Source organism: Coenobita brevimanus, chromosome 46 (assembly GCF_032717465.1).
Source record: "Coenobita brevimanus isolate Jiangsu-jjx chromosome 46, ASM3271746v2, whole genome shotgun sequence".
In the NCBI taxonomy this organism is placed as follows: Eukaryota; Metazoa; Arthropoda; class Malacostraca; order Decapoda; family Coenobitidae; genus Coenobita; species Coenobita brevimanus.
In genome coordinates this window covers 51056829-51063888 of record NC_136999.1, presented here as the reverse complement: position 1 = coordinate 51063888, position 7060 = coordinate 51056829, and the positions used below count along the sequence as shown (strand labels likewise).

The 7060-nt window shown below is 41.2% G+C and overlaps 1 pseudogene; it reads right to left on the bottom strand.

Moving 5' to 3' along the window:
- Positions 1 to 3582: 3582 nt before the first annotated feature.
- Positions 3583 to 5061, bottom strand: LOC145398777 (uncharacterized; annotated as a pseudogene).
- Positions 5062 to 7060: the final 1999 nt, after the last annotated feature.

The window sequence follows — 7060 nt, the reverse complement described above, 5'->3', positions numbered from 1 at the left end:
TGTTTTATGATATTGTGGTGTTTTATGATGTGGTGTTTTATGATATTGTGGTGTTTTATGATATTGTGGTGTTTTATATTGTGGTGTTTTATGATATTGTGGTGTTTTATGATATTGTTGTGTTTTATGATGTGGTGTTTTATGATATTGTGGTGTTTTATATTGTGGTGTTTTATATTGTGGTGTTTTATGATATTGTGGTGTTTTATGATGTGGTGTTTTGTGATATTGTTTTGTTTTATGATACTGTGGTGTTTTATGATATTGTTGTGGTTTATGACATTGTGGTGGCACTCACGACCTTGATCATGTTGTGGTGTTTATTATCTTTTGTGGTGCTTCATGGTGATGTGGTGGTGTTTGTGGCCACAGGGTATGTTTTATTACCATGAGGTGATGTTTTATGACTAGGCAGTTTATGACCATGTGGTTGTGATTGTCCATGACCATGTGATAGTATGACCATGTGATAGAGTGACCATGTGATAGTATGACCATGTGGTAGTATGACCATATGATAGTATGACCATGTGATAGAATGACCATGTGATAGAATGACCATGTGATAGAATGACCATGTGATAGTAGGACCATGTGATAGTAGGACCAAGTGATAGTAGGACCATGTGATAGTAGGACCATGTGATAGTAGGACCATGTGATAGTAGGACCATGTGATAGTAGGACCAAGTGATAGTATGACCATGTGATAGTATGACCATGTGATAGTATGACCATGTGATAGTAGGACCATGTGATAGTAGGACCATGTGATAGTAGGACCATGTGATAGAATGACCATGTGATAGTAGGACCATGTGATAGTAGGACCAAGTGATAGTAGGACCATGTGATAGTAGGACCATGTGATAGTAGGACCATGTGATAGTAGGACCATGTGATAGTAGGACCATGTGATAGTAGGACCATGCGATAGTATGACCATGTGATAGTAGGACCATGTGATAGTAGGACCATGTGATAGTAGGACCATGTGATGGAGCTTTTGGTATGTGGCTAAGCTTATAACCATGTGGTGTTTCTTCTCTTGTGTCGGTGTAATTAAGGGGTGTAATTTTTAACAATGCAGGTATCTCTTGTCAAGCAGGTATCTCTGTCAGGATGCTTTTTCCGCTTTCCTCGCTGTCGACCCGGGACACAGGAACAAAGAGAACACTGTAGAGAACTGCACTGTGTTCTCTAGGGAGCGGCCTCGCATTTAAACTTAGTAGCAATGCATCAGTATCATAATTCTCACTGAATGTGCTTTGGAGTTGCTTATATGAATCTGTTTTAGTTAGGGAATGACATCTTTAAAACAAAACAGGAAACTTTATCTTCCTTTTATTGAGCAAGGTGCAGGAGAAGGACACCTTCACGTAGTGGCACCAAATCAAGCAGCTCCAGTGAACAGCTATATAAACATCCCTCAGCCCCATCCTTATCCCTAAAAACAAGGAGCTGGTGGACTGCAGAAGAGCAACTTCGGCATGCATTCTACTGTGTTCACGTTTAGATGAGCCTGGTGCCATAACAGTAATAACAATCTAGGAGCGAATTTTAAAAATGAGAATGATTGGAAGCGTGGGGAGGATGAGGGTGCGTAGAGATGTGAACCAAGTAGTAAAGGATCGCGATTCAAAATTAAAAGACACACTTTTAAACTCTTTGAGCTCCTCTACAACAGCAAGATATTGATAATTTGAGAGCAGTGTGTGCAGGTGCGTGGAGAGACAGGCAGAGAAATGAGGAGGTTAATGCGCGGTGTGGTGTTGCTGTGGAAGTGCTGGAAAGTGTTACTGGAAAAGATGAAGAAGGAGAGACTGACTAGGAGAGTCTGTGAGTGAGGTGGAGGGTACCAGAGGGAGGAGGAGGCAGGGTGTGGAAGGATGGGATGGTGAGGCACGGTATATGAATGAGGGTGACCTGAGTTGGAGGGAGAGCACCCTTACGGCGGGTGACTGTAATTTGCAGCGATTTTGTTTCTCTTCACCCCCTAAGGAGTTAAAGATGTCTGGCTGTAAACAGAAAGACACATCTTTAACCCCAACCACCTTTCTGGCTGTCTGATTGTCACTGTGGGTTCTCTCGCGGTATTGCACTAATGATTATCCTACTTTTAGTTTTACCCTTCAATCCAATTGCGTATTTTTTATTTAATTCTTGCTACCTTCACGCCTTCTCATTCATCTCAGGAGACTCTTTTCAAACTGCAGGAGTTAGATACAGCTTTCCTTAACCCGATCACCACCAGGATGCAGTCCCAAAGCTGAGTCAAATCGTCAGGTAGGGGCAAGTACAGTTGGAAGTCCTGTCTCCCCTCCTGCTTCTCTCTACGTGGATTTTGAGTAATTATAAGACATTTGGGGTAAAAAAATACAATTTGCCTTAACTTTAAGTTTTAATCATGTAAATCAAGCTTTCTTGACAAACAGATAGTACCAATACATTTGGTACATAGATACTTATAACATGGTGTATGACTGAAATCCTCCTTGGAATTAGCTTAAGAGTAAAGAAAATAAAACTGCTATTTTTTATAACCCAGGTGAAAGGGGTGATAACATACCAGTTTTGGGGTGAAAAAATACATACTGTAAATTATCTGATAGTTGACAGTACGTTGTCAAACATTCAGAATATGTTATTTTAAGTAATTAGAGCCATTTCACAGTAAAACAGTAAATAAATTGAGGCTCAGAACTGAAACAGAACATTTATAATGAAAAAGTCCGTAAGAAATACTGCCGCACATCATGAAAATATAGCACTGGTGCTGCAGAAGTTGACTAAAACCACCCATAAATGCAAAACAGGGAAATACATTAGGGTTTCACTTTCTTAGGACTGGGGAACCCACATCTCATCATCTCCTTGAAGCAGTCATCAGCCTGTGCCTCTTCCACAGTGTAGTAATTCGCCTTACCACGTGACTTAGTTTCTATGACAGGTTGAGTTGGACCAGCTAGCAAGCGTGACACATTGATAACCTCCCTATCTTCTACTTTTGGCCAGTCCCACCTAAGACAATGAGGATCACTAGATGGAATACAGCGTTTCAGGAACATCATTTCTGCTTCTGTTACATCACCATCATCATCGTCCTTGAACATCTTTACAACTTTTCCCCAATAGTATGTTAATGGCTTGTCATAGTACACAGCAAAGAAGGCCCCCTCTTTAACATCACTACACTTTAGAAGTCTATATCGTGCAAGTCTACGCTCTAATGCTGACTTCACAGTCTTTTCTAAGGCTTCCACATTTGCGTCGTCTATATCTCACAAAGAACCTGCGGTGTCAAAGTCATCAACGCACTGTGCTGGGGAATCCACTTCAGATTCAGATGATTCATGTACATCTTGTTTTTTCTTTGGATGTTTTGTTTTAGGTTTCTTAGCTTTTTCTTTCTCCTTCAGTTGCGTTCTATATTCTGGGTCTGTTAACACCGCCCCATGCATCGAGATGCGATGTCGCTTAGCTGGCTGAGCTGTTGTGCTGGGCCGACCACGTGACTTGATAATTTGATCTAAGGTTGTCTCATCCTCTTTAGGCACTAAGGTGACACCGCAGCGCATCCCTTCAGGTGCAAATTTCTGTAGTTCTTTGATTAACATACTTGGTGATTTCTCCAGCACTGGAGCACTTGTTGTGGAAGACATGGTAGGGGTGTATGTCCAACCTGCATTTTGCATTCACTTGACCTGATGTGCTTGGGTCTTCAGACGATGGTCCTGGCAGAGGCTCAATAGGTGTAGTAGCACATTGAGAATCAACATTTTCAGCTGCTTGCAGGACTGTGAGAAGTGGGGAGCCATCTTCCTGAACTGGTTTACCAGCATCCACCCAGCGTTTGTAGGTTGCAAGTTTTACTTTGTCAAGTCGTTCCACTTGGTACTTTGAAGAATTCACAGGGTAGATCCTAGTTGCACGGAACCCGGACGTTATGTTCTTCTCAGATAAGCCAAGACGCCAAATTTCGCTTATCAGATTGACAAAGGCAGCCTTGCGCAGTGGTTCCCGTGCCCCAGTTTGGTGAACTGTATCAGTGAGTTTCTTTTCATTATAGGTTTTCAGAGGGCTGAAGCAGGCCACATCCAGTGGCTGCAACACATCAGTGGTATGGGCTGGCAGCTTGATTATGGTTATATTTTCTTTCATTGCCAGCTCAATGGTTGAAGCAGAAGTATGTGTTAGGTGCCCGTCATAAAACAATATCAGTGTGCGTGTGTCCTTGGTCCTTTCCACAAACTTCTCAAACCATGCATGGAAAATATCTGTTGTCATCCAACCACTGTCGCTAGCAGTGTAGTAAGTGTCTGGTAGAGCTTGATCCCCACGCCAGTTACTCATAATGTTCTTCCCTTTAAACACAATGAAAGGATCAAGAGCTGTACCATCAGCACAGCACACTGCAAGTACTGTTGTGTTTTCCCTATTAGCACCACATGATACAGGAACTGTTTTACTTCCAGTTGGTCCCACTGTCTTCCATTTGGAAGAATCTGTTGGGAACCCACTTTCATCTAGGCTCCAGAAACACTCTGGTCGATCAGCAATTCCCAGTCTGTTTGTTAATTTCAGCCTCCAGCAGTGAATAAAATCCATAAATTACAAATGGGTCTGAAGTAACATATTTTCGGGCTATTTGCATAAGCCCACTCTTCTTCAAGGAGAGTTTTGGCTATGCATAAAGTTTTTGGTCCAGTCATAACCCGGATTTTTGTCATTTAACAGATAACTTAGTTCGTTGACCCTTAAGTAATCACCAACAATTTCAATCATTTCATTCAGGGTAGGCCCAAATCCTAACTCGGCCATGCGCTTTATGTACCCAGCAAGCTTTTCCTCCATATCTGGTGCCAGTCGGTGTTTGACACCTTGTTTCTTGAGTGTAATCAAACCCTGACTGTGTTGGCACCTTTGGCGATGCATGAATGTGGACATATGATATTTCTTTGCTGTAGACCTCACGGATGCACCATCTGCAACCTCCTGAATAGCGGCTGCAACTGAAACCTCTGTATACAGTTTTTTTTTTGGTTTGTAGGGTCGTGGCATTGCAGCTTCCGTGCTGCCCAGTTACAATGAAGTGCCTGTAATAAAAGAAAGAGCAGGTGAATGTCACATATATACATTATGTATTTTAGATTTTGGCTATTGACAGTTTATTCCACCAAAAACTTTGGTTTTTATTGCTTTTGTACGGATGGGGTAAATAAAAAACATGTTGGGGTAAATAAATCCATGGGAGTTATTTACCCCAAAATAATGATTTGGCAATGGGGTAATAAAATACATATCTGTAACAATATCCTCAGGGCTGGAGTAATGACGACAATATGTCCCACTGTTTTTAAATGGAAGTACTGAAAACCTGAAAGCAGAATAATAAGCGTAAGGCGACTATCCCCTGAATGGCAGAGTTATATGAAAACCTCAAAAAAGTTGAAATGGGATGAAAAGTACTAGTTTTTAATCTCCTAAGATTTCTGAGGTACATAAATGCGATTGACAAACAACTGAGATATGTGTTGAATGGCTATTGCGTGCAGATTTAGGGGGGGGGGGAATAAAAAAATAAAACTAAAAATCAAGGGAGAAAGTGGTCATGTTTCTTTTTATCCCAACTACCCCCCCTAAATTTTTTTACCCCAATTGACTGCGACAAACGATAAGGATGAATTAATGTAGCTATGGTTTGATGCTTGCTGCGGATTTACGAGCCTAATTTTCAAAGTCAGTGGACAAGGAAGTAGGATTGGCGTCAGAACTTTTGATGCTGACTGTACAAGATTCAGATAACGTCCTCTGGTTGAAGGGCTAAGGACTTCTACCCATTCTCCTTTTAGAAATTTCGGTGACGCTTCTTTTTCTATTGTGTAAGATATATGGAAGTCTTTTAACAGAGACTAGTACATATCTCTGCCATCAAAACTGCCCTTTTATGCTACCAGACCCTCTCTGCTTTATCTCAGGTTATCTTTCGCGTCATTTAATAGCTGCAGTTGTAGATGGCCTCTGTTTATTTTACACAGCTTTTAACCACTTCACTCAGCTGGCGCCTTTCTTATTTATTTGATTTTTAATACTGTCCGAGGCTGTGTTTAGCATGAGAGATACTTTTTAGATCTGGATTAGATACTGCCTAGCCTTCAATAACCCCTTCAATACGAGAGGCCTTTTCCTAACTTTAATAATGTTGTCCAAAGGTTCCACGGAGAACATTTAAGAATACGCCATTGGTCTGAAGGGGCTAAAAATGTTCTAATACTTTAGATAAGAGTAATGGAACCGCTGTTGCTTTTATTTTCCCCAAAACACAATTTTTTTTCGTGTTTTTTTGTCGTCACCTTTTTCCACGCGACCGCACTTTTTCCACTTTATCTTTGCCTAAAATTGTCATCTGAAGGCTTAGTATAAAAAGGTTGCCGAGCAGCACTGTTTGGCTTATTTTACGGGAAATAAACCAACAGCTGTGGGAAGGACGCAGAGCCGTAATATTGTTTTCGTCTTCTTTATTCTGCCACTGAGATACGGGAAATAGACTGCAAAGGAAAGAAAGCCCCTGCTAAGTTACGGCAGATGAACTATAATCTCATACCATCGACTGCACATACAACTCTCTCCTATCGTCCCTCAGTAGGCTATCCAAGAAGATTGTGTTCATGTAGTGTGGACATGTGGAGAGAAGGAATGTTGGCAGGATGATGGAAGAGTATAATGTGAGTGAGTCTGACGATAAGGTAGGCCAAGAAGAAAATGGGAAGGAAGGGTAAAAGAGTAAGTGAGTAAACGAGGTAGGCCTATGGAAGTTTTTTTTTTTTTCTTTAATAACACCTCAGAGGAAGGAAAAACAAATGAGTAAAAACACTAATCCATACACCAGATTACTCGTGTCCTCCATTCATAATATATCTGTAACAGTTAGACTTGAACAGCTGTAGGTTGAAGTCTGTAGGGAAACAACTTCGGGGAAGCGAGTTCCAGAGAGATGCAGTTTGGGGAATGAAAGAATTCCGATAGGCAGAAGTTCTGCAATATGGCTGAGTGACGTTCC